Below are 12264 nucleotides of genomic sequence, written 5' to 3'. Positions count from 1 at the left end.
TGATCTGAAAAAAAGGTAGAAGTCAATTGCATATTCCCATAAAATGCAAATCCAGAAGCAAAAATATAATCAATCCTTGACATATAAAGGCTATTCCCCCAGGTATACCCAGGGTCATTAGGGAAAGAGGTTCTCCACAAATCTTTTAAATTAAAATCAACTATAAAATCCTTTAGTTGTTTTTCAGTCTTATCTTTCCTTTGTTCAGATCCTCCAGCCCGCTCCTCTCCTGCCATTATACAATTAAAATCACCAGCGATGATAAGCGGGGATGAACCCGGGAAATAAAACTGAATTTTCTCTAATAAATCAGATCTTTCATCCTTATCTGGAGAGGCATATACATTTAAAAGTCTCATATTCATGTCATTATAAATAATATGAACGAGCAGGGCTCTACCGGGTACAATGTCTGTGAAGGAGGTAACTTTATACTCACTGCTCTTGAACAGTATGCCAACACCAGTCACTTTCCTCTCATTATCCCCTGACCACACAGACGGGCCAAGAGTCCATTCAGATCTCAAAGATGAATAATTGATATCATAATCAATGGCACATTCCTGTAAAAATAAAATGTCTGTAGGCAAAGAAGACAAGAAAGAGAATAAAGCAGCCCTCCTCTCCGGGCTCTTCAAACTCCTCACATTGAAGGAGGAGATATTAACACTTGGTAGCTCCTGGGTCATTCATTATCCTCAGACAAAGAACCCCAATCTGCAGGTGGTGACACAAATTCCTCAATATTAACAGGGTCGGATGCTGTTATAACCTTTTGGCAGACAATCTCCACATTCCCCTCGTCTGCACTAACTCGACCACTCCTTTTGATGTTAAGGCCCTTTTCCTCTTTCCGGTCTCTGCTTTTCCTCTTTCGCCGTTCTTCTACATCCATCTCCTCTGTATCCCTTCTGGGCGGTCCAGGACCCTCAACTTCCATGAGAGGAGAACCCCTCACTTCTGTCTCAGGTCCCACGACCTTCCCCGGGGACACAATGCTTTTGGAGACATGAGCCACAGCAGGTATCACAGGAATTCCGGTAGCAGAAGACTCAGGCATCACTTTCAGGGTGTGGGTCTTAGGCACAGGCACAGCATCCATGGAGCTCTTCCTCATCGAGGGACCAGCCGACGTAGCCACAATATTGGCCCAGGAGCGTTGAGGACAATCCTTAAAAGCGTGTCCTTTCTGCTTACACACATTACACAGAATCTCATTTTGACAGTCCAAAGTGGTGTGGCCTTTTTGGCCACATCTTTTGCAAATAACCACTTCCTCTTTGCAAGATTCTTGTGTATGACCATATTCATGGCATTTCCTGCAATAATACGGCATCCCAGGGTAGAATAAATAGCCACGTTTACGCCCAATTAAAAAATTTGCAGGTGGGCGACACAGACCTCCAATTCCTCTCACATCTTCTCTGAACTTAACAGCAAACTTATGCTTTCCAGTCCAAAAGTCCATTGCATTCATTATTTTATGAGAGTATTTGACTTCCGCACAATATTGGTTTAAAAATAAGACAATGTCTCTTATATCCACGTATGGATCGTGCATAGTAACCACCAGTGGAACATCGCCATTAGAATATAGAGCAATGAAAACAAGTCCTTTCATATCCTCCTCATTGGCAAGCTCCCGAACTTTCTCAAACATATGGTCACATGCAGATGCGGAAGTCAAGGTAAGAATGAAAAGTCCTTTACCTGGGTCTTTTAGGCAAAACACATCTTCTCTCTGAATGTGCAATAAATCCAGCATAATTCTCTTGACAAAAAATTCCAAAGTCATCTTCTCCTTTTTCTCCTCATCCACTTCAATACGGAAGGTGTTCTTAATCCGAGTTTCAGTATGCGCAGCAAACCTAAGGGTCGCCATGGGGGATCGCCATCCCGTTCTTTGTAAGTCCTCCTCCTATAGCAGCATGAGGCTTAAGACGGCTAAAAAAACCGCCGATGCCTCAAGGCCGAAGGTTCGACGAACTCAGAGCCCCTTGACAAGATACAAGATCTTAGCCAAAAGGCCGAGAAGCGATAACCGTGAAAGGGGCGGGCCCAACAAGGTCCCCTTCATGGGCACTATCACTGCTTGCTGTCAGGGAGGCTGCCAGACAATTTTCCATGCACACTCTGGGCTGGGGGGCAGTCAACCACCAGTACACACAGCAGAACCTAAACCCATACCATTATTGCTAAGCAGCAAGACAGGGGCCCATTGCACTCCCACGGGGCCTTTTTAAATGCAATCCATAACCCGGATTTGCCAGGAACCCTTCTTACTCCTCCTACTTGCATGTGACACTGGGCTTAGGATCTGCATAGGAAACACACACACAAGCACACACCTACCTTTGTTGCCTGCAGATGCCTCCTTGGCTGTCCCCAAACGGTATCAAACCAACACCCACGGGAAGCTGTAAGCATAGAGGACATGCCTGCACCCCATTGGACTTACCTGTGTGGGTTAAATCCGGGTTATTTGACAACCTATGGCGGTGATGGTTCTGCTCAGGCAGAGCAGTGCTGATGCTCCTCATAAAGCTGTCGCTGCTGTGAAGGTTCTAGGTGACATCACAAATCCCTATGGTTACATACACAACAAAGCTGGGTTGTTGTTGTTTACACTCTGCAAGGCCTGTGGAAGTGAGTGACATCATAGCACTGTAGTTCTGAGGGTTCTAGATGGATGCAACAATCTCCTGTTGCTTCTATGAAGGCCGTAATAGACGACATCACCAAACAGCTCCATAGTCACATACACAGCAAAGGAGAGATGTTGTTTACACCTAGTGATGTCAGTGGTATTGAGTGACATCACAGCACAGTGCTAAGGCTCCTGGGCCTGGACACAGCAGCGGCTGCAATATCTCAACGGAGAATACGTTTATATCTATGTGTGTGTGCGCATATATATATATATATATATATATATATATATATATATATATATTTCTCCGCCGAAATCACTTTTAAACCCATTTCCACCTTTTTTTCCCTTCTCTTCCTCTTACTTTTTTTTCACGTTTTTTTACGTTTTTCTCCTTTTCGCCTCTTTTCTGGGCGTATTATTCTTCTTTTTCTTCTTTTTTTTCGTCTAATGCATACCCCATCAGTGCAGCAATGCTTATTCAATACCGCCAGCAGATGGAGACACTGGGGGATAATTTTCTAAGGATTTATACTGATTTTTCCTGTCTGAATTTGTCGCACAGAAAGTTGCAGGCCAAATATGTGTGACATTTCTGCGACTTTAGCTTCTAGAGCATTTTTACAACATTATACATAGGTGCTGAATACATAAAAAGCGACTGTTCAGCGACAGACAAGTCGCATCGGCTGAAAGTAGGCCAGAATGTCAGTCCATGTTGGAGCAGGTTTAGATACAGTCTAAAGCATAGATCTCAAAGTCTGTGCACAGAATTTAGCAAGGGCCTCGCACCTTCTGATGCATCAGGTAGGTGCACAATAGCATAGCCTAACCCTCTGTACTTTGGTCTATATTGATGCGGGACATAGACAGCCAGCTGATGACCAATCCATTAGTGCAATGGATGGCTGGAAGCATTTGTCTTTGCCTTTGCAATACCACAGAAGCAATGCATGGTCAATGTACAGCAATGACACACCTGTGTGAACAGCCAGGAGACCCCCCCCCCCCCCCCCCCCATGTTATGTTACATAGTTACATAGTTAGTACGGTCGAAAAAAGACATATGTCCATCAAGTTCAACCAGGGAATTAAGGGGTAGGGGTGTGGCGCGATATTGGGGAAGGGATGAGATTTTATATTTCTTCATAAGCATTAATCTTATTTTGTCAATTAGGAACATTCAGCACCCACCCGCTATCAAGGCAGCTGCCTATCATGTCATGCCCTACCTGCACAGGTGTGCTGGCTACTCAAATGATCCAATTAAGGAGGCCATTTAGTCAGCAGCAGCAGAAGTCCTGTGCCTGGACGCTCCAACAGGGGCCAGACACAAGCAGAAGCAGCAGAAGCAGCAGCAGCACCACCTTTTGTTTTTTGGCTGCAGCAGCAGCAAGGCCCACAGGGCTGGCTAGCTGGCTAGCCAGCAAGCAGGTAGCAATGAAAGTAGGAATCTTTCTTTTTAACCCTGTAAGGGGGTGGTGCACTGTACCCGAAGATACTGCCATATCGGGTCAATGCATAGGGCGACGGAAGCAAGCTTCGAAATCGGCCCCCGTTCTCAAAAATCCATTTAATATATGGTCCCCAGATAGGGGACGTATCAGATATTAAACTGATAAGAACAGATACTACACTTGATCTTAGCCAAAAGGCCGAGAAGCGATAACCGTGAAAGGGGCGGGCCCAACAAGGTCCCCTTCATGGGCACTATCACTGCTTGCTGTCAGGGAGGCTGCCAGACAATTTTCCATGCACACTCTGGGCTGGGGGGCAGTCAACCACCAGTACACACAGCAGAACCTAAACCCATACCATTATTGCTAAGCAGCAAGACAGGGGCCCATTGCACTCCCACGGGGCCTTTTTAAATGCAATCCATAACCCGGATTTGCCAGGAACCCTTCTTACTCCTCCTACTTGCATGTGACACTGGGCTTAGGATCTGCATAGGAAACACACACACAAGCACACACCTACCTTTGTTGCCTGCAGATGCCTCCTTGGCTGTCTCCAAACGGTATCAAACCAACACCCACGGGAAGCTGTAAGCATAGAGGACATGCCTGCACCCCATTGGACTTACCTGTGTGGGTTAAATCCGGGTTATTTGACAACCTATGGCGGTGATGGTTCTGCTCAGGCAGAGCAGTGCTGATGCTCCTCATAAAGCTGTCGCTGCTGTGAAGGTTCTAGGTGACATCACAAATCCCTATGGTTACATACACAACAAAGCTGGGTTGTTGTTGTTTACACTCTGCAAGGCCTGTGGAAGTGAGTGACATCATAGCACTGTAGTTCTGAGGGTTCTAGATGGATGCAACAATCTCCTGTTGCTTCTATGAAGGCCGTAATAGACGACATCACCAAACAGCTCCATAGTCACATACACAGCAAAGGAGAGATGTTGTTTACACCTAGTGATGTCAGTGGTATTGAGTGACATCACAGCACAGTGCTAAGGCTCCTGGGCCTGGACACAGCAGCGGCTGCAATATCTCAACGGAGAATACGTTTATATCTATGTGTGTGTGTGCGCGTATATATATATATATATATATATATATATATTTCTCCGCCGAAATCACTTTTAAACCCATTTCCACCTTTTTTTCCCTTCTCTTCCTCTTACTTTTTTTTCACGTCTTTTTACGTTTTTCTCCTTTTCGCCTCTTTTCTGGGCGTATTATTCTTCTTTTTCTTCTTTTTTTTCGTCTAATGCATACCCCATCAGTGCAGCAATGCTTATTCAATACCGCCAGCAGATGGAGACACTGGGGGATAATTTTCTAAGGATTTATACTGATTTTTCCTGTCTGAATTTGTCACACAGAAAGTTGCAGGCCAAATATGTGTGACATTTCTGCGACTTTAGCTTCTAGAGCATTTTTACAACATTATACATAGGTGCTGAATACATAAAAAGCGACTGTTAAGCGACAGACAAGTCGCATCGGCTGAAAGTAGGCCAGAATGTCAGTCCATGTTGGAGCAGGTTTAGATACAGTCTAAAGCATAGATCTCAAAGTCTGTGCACAGAATTTAGCAAGGGCCTCGCACCTTCTGATGCATCAGGTAGGTGCACAATAGCATAACCTAACCCTCTGTACTTTGGTCTATATTGATGCGGGACATAGACAGCCAGCTGATGACCAATCCATTAGTGCAATGGATGGCTGGAAGCATTTGTCTTTGCCTTTGCAATACCACAGAAGCAATGCATGGTCAATGTACAGCAATGACACACCTGTGTGAACAGCCAGGAGACCCCCCCCCCCCCCATGTTATGTTACATAGTTACATAGTTAGTACGGTCGAAAAAAGACATATGTCCATCAAGTTCAACCAGGGAATTAAGGGGTAGGGGTGTGGCGCGATATTGGGGAAGGGATGAGATTTTATATTTCTTCATAAGCATTAATCTTATTTTGTCAATTAGGAACATTCAGCACCCACCCGCTATAAAGGCAGCTGCCTATCATGTCATGCCCTACCTGCACAGGTGTGCTGGCTACTCAAATGATCCAATTAAGGAGGCCATTTAGTCAGCAGCAGCAGAAGTCCTGTGCCTGGACGCTCCAACAGGGGCCAGACACAAGCAGAAGCAGAAGCAGCAGAAGCAGCAGCAGCACCACCTTTTGTTTTTTGGCTGCAGCAGCAGCAAGGCCCACAGGGCTGGCTAGCTGGCTAGCCAGCAAGCAGGTAGCAATGAAAGTAGGAATCTTTCTTTTTAACCCTGTAAGGGGGTGGTGCACTGTACCCGAAGATACTGCCATATCGGGTCAATGCATAGGGCGACGGAAGCAAGCTTCGAAATCGGCCCCCGTTCTCAAAAATCCATTTAATATATGGTCCCCAGATAGGGGACGTATCAGATATTAAACTGATAAGAACAGATACTACACTTGATCTTAGCCAAAAGGCCGAGAAGCGATAACCGTGAAAGGGGCGGGCCCAACAAGGTCCCCTTCATGGGCACTATCACTGCTTGCTGTCAGGGAGGCTGCCAGACAATTTTCCATGCACACTCTGGGCTGGGGGGCAGTCAACCACCAGTACACACAGCAGAACCTAAACCCATACCATTATTGCTAAGCAGCAAGACAGGGGCCCATTGCACTCCCACGGGGCCTTTTTAAATGCAATCCATAACCCGGATTTGCCAGGAACCCTTCTTACTCCTCCTACTTGCATGTGACACTGGGCTTAGGATCTGCATAGGAAACACACACACAAGCACACACCTACCTTTGTTGCCTGCAGATGTCTCCTTGGCTGTCCCCAAACGGTATCAAACCAACACCCACGGGAAGCTGTAAGCATAGAGGACATGCCTGCACCCCATTGGACTTACCTGTGTGGGTTAAATCCGGGTTATTTGACAACCTATGGCGGTGATGGTTCTGCTCAGGCAGAGCAGTGCTGATGCTCCTCATAAAGCTGTCGCTGCTGTGAAGGTTCTAGGTGACATCACAAATCCCTATGGTTACATACACAACAAAGCTGGGTTGTTGTTGTTTACACTCTGCAAGGCCTGTGGAAGTGAGTGACATCATAGCACTGTAGTTCTGAGGGTTCTAGATGGATGCAACAATCTCCTGTTGCTTCTATGAAGGCCGTAATAGACGACATCACCAAACAGCTCCATAGTCACATACACAGCAAAGGAGAGATGTTGTTTACACCTAGTGATGTCAGTGGTATTGAGTGACATCACAGCACAGTGCTAAGGCTCCTGGGCCTGGACACAGCAGCGGCTGCAATATCTCAACGGAGAATACGTTTATATCTATGTGTGTGTGTGCGCGTATATATATATATATATATATATATATATATATATATATATATATATTTCTCCGCCGAAATCACTTTTAAACCCATTTCCACCTTTTTTTCCCTTCTCTTCCTCTTACTTTTTTTTCACGTTTTTTTACGTTTTTCTCCTTTTCGCCTCTTTTCTGGGCGTATTATTCTTCTTTTTCTTCTTTTTTTTCGTCTAATGCATACCCCATCAGTGCAGCAATGCTTATTCAATACCGCCAGCAGATGGAGACACTGGGGGATAATTTTCTAAGGATTTATACTGATTTTTCCTGTCTGAATTTGTCGCACAGAAAGTTGCAGGCCAAATATGTGTGACATTTCTGCGACTTTAGCTTCTAGAGCATTTTTACAACATTATACATAGGTGCTGAATACATAAAAAGCGACTGTTCAGCGACAGACAAGTCGCATCGGCTGAAAGTAGGCCAGAATGTCAGTCCATGTTGGAGCAGGTTTAGATACAGTCTAAAGCATAGATCTCAAAGTCTGTGCACAGAATTTAGCAAGGGCCTCGCACCTTCTGATGCATCAGGTAGGTGCACAATAGCATAGCCTAACCCTCTGTACTTTGGTCTATATTGATGCGGGACATAGACAGCCAGCTGATGACCAATCCATTAGTGCAATGGATGGCTGGAAGCATTTGTCTTTGCCTTTGCAATACCACAGAAGCAATGCATGGTCAATGTACAGCAATGACACACCTGTGTGAACAGCCAGGAGACCCCCCCCCCCCCATGTTATGTTACATAGTTACATAGTTAGTACGGTCGAAAAAAGACATATGTCCATCAAGTTCAACCAGGGAATTAAGGGGTAGGGGTGTGGCGCGATATTGGGGAAGGGATGAGATTTTATATTTCTTCATAAGCATTAATCTTATTTTGTCAATTAGGAACATTCAGCACCCACCCGCTATCAAGGCAGCTGCCTATCATGTCATGCCCTACCTGCACAGGTGTGCTGGCTACTCAAATGATCCAATTAAGGAGGCCATTTAGTCAGCAGCAGCAGAAGTCCTGTGCCTGGACGCTCCAACAGGGGCCAGACACAAGCAGAAGCAGAAGCAGCAGAAGCAGCAGCAGCACCACCTTTTGTTTTTTGGCTGCAGCAGCAGCAAGGCCCACAGGGCTGGCTAGCTGGCTAGCCAGCAAGCAGGTAGCAATGAAAGTAGGAATCTTTCTTTTTAACCCTGTAAGGGGGTGGTGCACTGTACCCGAAGATACTGCCATATCGGGTCAATGCATAGGGCGACGGAAGCAAGCTTCGAAATCGGCCCCCGTTCTCAAAAATCCATTTAATATATGGTCCCCAGATAGGGGACGTATCAGATATTAAACTGATAAGAACAGATTTTTTTTTTTTTTTTTTTTTTTTTTTTTTTCCTCAGTTACAGACTATTGTTTGGACGATCATCAGGTCACCTACCAAGACTCGTCACTTAAAACAATATCTGAAAAAACATCATACGGAAAAAACTAACTAAGGGAACCGAGTGCCAAGAAAAAGTGACCAAACAACAAAACAAAAAAACATGTCAAAAACAATCACAGAAATTGGTCAAAAACTTACAGCTTTCTCCTTTACGTACTTCTTATAAATTTTTCCATCGTGTATGCATCCAGATTTTCTCCGCTTCTTCTTCACCAATTCTCTTTTTGTCCAGTAGAAAGATAGTAAAAATCCTTCCTAAAAACAATCTTTTCAATTCCCTCGGAGAAATAACAACATTTTTAAAAACAAGCAAATTGCGTGAGTCCCATAAAACCTCTTTAAAAACAGAAAAAAGAATCCAATTAGTACGTGTATCTTCCTTTTTACTAAGATCTTGACCAATAAAAACTTTCTCAAAAGAAAAACTGTTATATCCAGTGAGTTGGATTAAAAACTTCTTTAAAAACATAAAAAATTCTTTTGCATAAAAACAGTCCCAATAAAGATGCACTAAGTCTTCTCTACCTCCACAACCCTCTCTTGGGCATCTGTCACTTATTCTCAAACCTCTTCCATTTAAAAAAGATCGGGTTGGGAGGCAGCCATGAAAGGACATCCAACTAACGTCTTTTTGTCTGTTTGATAGTCCACTAACTTTAAAAAACTTCCAAATCTTCACAGACTGAGCATTAGTGCAGAATGGTACTTCATATAATCTCTCATTTTTCCTTATTTCTTGTTCTATTTTCTTTTTATCAGGTTCACCTAAAGAGCTCAAACCAAATTGATCATTGAAAGACCTGAGGAGCACATAGAAGGTAGGTATCACATGTGCTATGGGTCTCCTCAAATCCCTCTCACACCAGCCCCATTTGGAAAACAACCATCCTGCAAGGTATTTACTCATGTCTGCCGCCCTATTATTGCACTGTATCAATTTAAAAATTAAAAGAAAATAGTGCACCTTTAAAAACAGATCAATGTTTGGAAAGTTATATCCGCCCAAATTCATACTCTTCATCACTTCTTCTCTTCTCATTTTCTCCATCTTAGACCCCCAGAAGAACACAAAAAGCTTCCTTGTGACTCTCCTAGTCCATAACTTCCCTGGAGGAAGCACCATAGCCGTATACAAGAGAAGCGGTAGGATTACAGACTTAATGATAAGAACTTTCCCTTTAAGTGACAAGTTCCTTAACCTCCAGAAGGATAGCTTCTTCTCAATTTTACTGTCCAAAGTCTCATAACTTTTCTTTCCTTTGAGGTCTTTATCAAATATCACTCCTAGCACTTCAATGTCTTCTTTTTCCTTAACACCATCCACTACTATATTCTCTTGGTTCCCAAAACTGCATAATTGGCACTTCCCCCAGTTCACATTCATCCCAGCCACACAACAAAAAATCCTCACATGCAAATTTACTCTGTTGAGATCTGCTTGGGATGTACAAGTAAAAACCACATCGTCCATATAACTTAAAACCTTTAACTTACTACCATCACTACCTGGAATAAAAACACCACTCACACATTTATCTTTCTGCACATTCTTCAACAGGCCCTCTATAACGCATATAAACAGAATTGGGGAGAGTGGGCATCCCTGTCTGACTCCAGACAAGACATTAAAAGCAGGCCCCACATGCCCATTTACTAAAATCTGACTTGTCACCCCATGATAAAAACTCATAATAACAGATAATAACTTTTCTGGAATACCTAAGTGTTTTAAAGCAATGAACATAAAATCATGTGCAACCTTATCATAAGCCTTTTCGAAATCTATGGACTCAACAAACAGTGCATTCTTGTTAAAGTTACTGTAATAAATAGAGTCTCTTAAAAGCAATAAATTATCTGTTATTTTTCTTTTCGGTACTGCACAAACTTGGTATTCTCCCACAAGGTGGTCCACTACATCACTCAGTCTATTAGCCACAATCTTAGCAATTATCTTGTAGTCACAATTTAATAAAGTTATAGGTCTCCAATTTTTAAGATCTCTGCCATCACCTTTTTTATGAATTAATGTTATGACCCCTTTCTTCATAGATTCAGCTAAAACACCTGAGTTAAAAACATATTGCACCACCCGTGTAAACTCTTTACTTAAAATATTCCAGAACGCGGAATAAAACTCAGCGGGGAGACCATCACAGCCTGGTGTCTTCCCTTTGGCCATCTTATCCAGGGCCTGCTTGATCTCCCCTTCACTAACATCATCAATCAAAAAATCTACTTTTTCAACAGGAACATTATTCTCCAAAATATTACAATAATCATTCATCTCCGTCTCACTGGCTCTGCTCTTATTACTAAAGAGTGTCTCATAAAATCTGCCAATCTCCTTCACCATCTCCTCTCCAAAAACTTCCCCCGTAGGGGTAAAAACAGATTTAAAAACACCTTTAGCATTAAAACATTTTTTAAAGAAATACCGTGTACACTGCTCATTTTCTTCTAGGTGCTGCACTTTAGACTTATATACAATATTCCTTCCCTTTTCCAACAACCTTTTTTTCATCTCCCCCTTCACCTTAACAATCTCATCCTCCACCTCCACACCAACACGTTTAAACTTATAGAGAGTCTCTAACCGGGATACAAGCCTTTCATCACTCCTCCTCTTCTCTTGTGCTCTCTTTATGCAAAACATCTTAAAGAAATTAGAAAACTCTCCTTTAGCCCATTCCCACCACACTAAGACATTACTAAAATCAGGTTGTTTAGAAACACAGGATAAAAACACATGATTAAAACCAGCCATTACTTCCTCATCTTCCAATAGACTTACATTTAATTTCCAGAGCCCCCTCCCAAAATGAAGGGACTCTGTGACACTTATCTCAGCCGACACCATCTTGTGGTCTGAGAAAGTTGACATCATTTGATTGCACCGGACCACCTTAATCCCATCAGAGACCAGGATGTAATCGATCCGGGATTTACAGCGGCCACTATCTGATATGTACGTATATCTTTCATCAGTGCTAACCATCAGTCCAACATCAGTAAAATGCAAGTCTTGAATAATTTGATTTAAAACATTGGAAGTAATATCAGTTCTAACCTCAGCAGAGCTCTCACGATCATTGATGGATCTAATGCAGTTAAAATCGCCAACAATAATAGTATCTTCACGACCAGGGATAAAAAACTTAAGGGACTCTAAAAAAGACAAACGTGCTTGTTTTTCTGCTGGAGCATACACATTAAAAATTCTCATCCTCTGGCCCAAAACCTCAAAAATTAAAACCATACAACGACCAGGTACTAAAGTTTGGCAATTTAAAACTTTAATGTCCCTGTTTCGCAATAAAATCCCAACACCTTCATTTTTGTTTTCTGCACAT

The 12264-nt window shown here is 43.1% G+C and overlaps 2 non-coding genes and 1 pseudogene across 2 annotated transcripts; all 3 read right to left on the bottom strand.

Moving 5' to 3' along the window:
- Window positions 1–4126: 4126 nt before the first annotated feature.
- LOC130326455 (U2 spliceosomal RNA) lies at window positions 4127–4317 on the bottom strand. Its single transcript, XR_008871052.1, has one exon. It is a non-coding gene; the product is annotated as a U2 spliceosomal RNA (small nuclear RNA).
- A 2077-nt stretch (window positions 4318–6394) lies between these two features.
- On the bottom strand, window positions 6395–6585 carry LOC130326454 (U2 spliceosomal RNA). The gene has a single exon (XR_008871051.1). It is a non-coding gene; the product is annotated as a U2 spliceosomal RNA (small nuclear RNA).
- A 2092-nt stretch (window positions 6586–8677) lies between these two features.
- Window positions 8678–8878, bottom strand: LOC130326566 (U2 spliceosomal RNA; annotated as a pseudogene).
- Between the last annotated feature and the right edge of the window lie 3386 nt (window positions 8879–12264).

The sequence above is a fragment of the Hyla sarda genome, unplaced genomic scaffold (assembly GCF_029499605.1).
Source record: "Hyla sarda isolate aHylSar1 unplaced genomic scaffold, aHylSar1.hap1 scaffold_285, whole genome shotgun sequence".
In the NCBI taxonomy this organism is placed as follows: domain Eukaryota; kingdom Metazoa; phylum Chordata; class Amphibia; order Anura; family Hylidae; genus Hyla; species Hyla sarda.
The sequence above is the reverse complement of the archived record's forward strand: the minus strand, read 5'-3'. Positions and strand labels throughout refer to the sequence as shown.